The sequence below is a fragment of the Nicotiana tomentosiformis genome, chromosome 3 (genome assembly GCF_000390325.3).
Source record: "Nicotiana tomentosiformis chromosome 3, ASM39032v3, whole genome shotgun sequence".
NCBI classification, from domain to species: Eukaryota; Viridiplantae; Streptophyta; class Magnoliopsida; order Solanales; family Solanaceae; genus Nicotiana; species Nicotiana tomentosiformis.
The window spans coordinates 127,504,445-127,505,793 of NC_090814.1; the positions used below are offsets into that span (position 1 = coordinate 127,504,445).

Here is a 1,349-nt window from a genome sequence, read left to right on the forward strand (position 1 = left end):
AGCACACATATGACTGGTTTATACAAGGAGTGCACAATCCTCCATTCATTGTATCAATAATGTGCACTTGTTTTGTACCCATCTCATCAATTTTCTTTGTCAGTATGCTCATCTGAGTCATGAGAGTGGCTATGTTCTCTGCATGGGAATTGTTTGGGTCAAGAGCAACAGAATGCACTATTGGTGTAAGTGTCGTACCTCTAGCCATCCAGCCTGAATTTTGAGTCATCTTGTCAAGAAGAATCTTGCACTCTGTAAATGTCTTGCTCAAAAATGCACCCCCAGCTGAAGCGTCTACATTAGCCTTCAAACTATCTGCTAAACCCATGTAGAATCTTTGTTCCAGCATCTGATCTGGAATGCCATGGTGTGGACACTTTACTAGCATACCCTTGAACCTCTCCCAGGTTTCTTGCAAGGACTCAGTTGGTTTTTGCCTGAACTGCAATATCTCATCAATCTGCCTTGCAGTCTTTTTGGGAGGATAAAATTTGTTTAAGAAATGTTTGACTAATCTTCCTAAGTGGCAATGGAGTTTATTGGGAGTGAATTCAGTCAAGTTTGAGCCTCTCCAGTTACAGAGAATGGAAACAGTAATAGCTTGATGGCTTCAGGAGTCACATTCGGCTGTCTTTGGGTCACACATATTGATAGAAAGTTCTTCAGATGTTGTTGTGGGTCTTCAATGTATGACCCGGAGAACAGTCCCTTATTTTGCAATAGATGCAGCATGTTGTTGGTGATCTGGAATGTCTCTGCTTGTATCTGAGGTACAGCAATGGCGGTGGCTAAGTTATCAGCAGTTAGTTGTGCCCAATCATATAGAGCAGCTTCTGGCACAAGAGGTGCCACCACTCCATTGTTTGGGTCAACCCGATTATTCCGATTGTTTTTGTTGACATCGTCCACGTTGTCCATTTCAATTTTGAGTGTGTGTTTTTGTTGTAACTGTTTGTTCTTCTTATTGGCTCGATTTAATGCCCTGAATGATTTCTCGGGGTCTGAAAGTCCTTCAAAAAGTTTACCAGCCCTCGAAGAGCTTCTAGGCATACACCTGAGTCACACGAGAATTCAAACGTGAGAATTTCAATTAAAAAAAAATTAAACACCGTAAGAAATTGATCCAAACTAAGAATCCTAGCAATTCTTCAAAGTTGTAATAAATAACACCGTTAGTTCCCCGGCAACGGCGCAAAATTTGATCACGCCCAACTATGCCTTGTAAGAAGGACTAAGCGATCACTGCAAATATAACCCGGTTCAAGTCCGGAGTCGAATCCCAAAGGGAACTAACCTATTTACTACAACCTTAAATAATGCTAATGATAAGCTCAGACAACTTCCAGATG

The 1,349-nt window shown here is 41.4% G+C and overlaps 1 non-coding gene across 1 annotated transcript; it reads left to right on the forward strand.

Moving 5' to 3' along the window:
* The first annotated feature begins 359 nt into the window (after positions 1 to 359).
* On the forward strand, positions 360 to 466 carry LOC117277739 (small nucleolar RNA R71). The gene has a single exon (XR_004508082.1). It is a non-coding gene; the product is annotated as a small nucleolar RNA R71 (small nucleolar RNA).
* Positions 467 to 1,349: the final 883 nt, after the last annotated feature.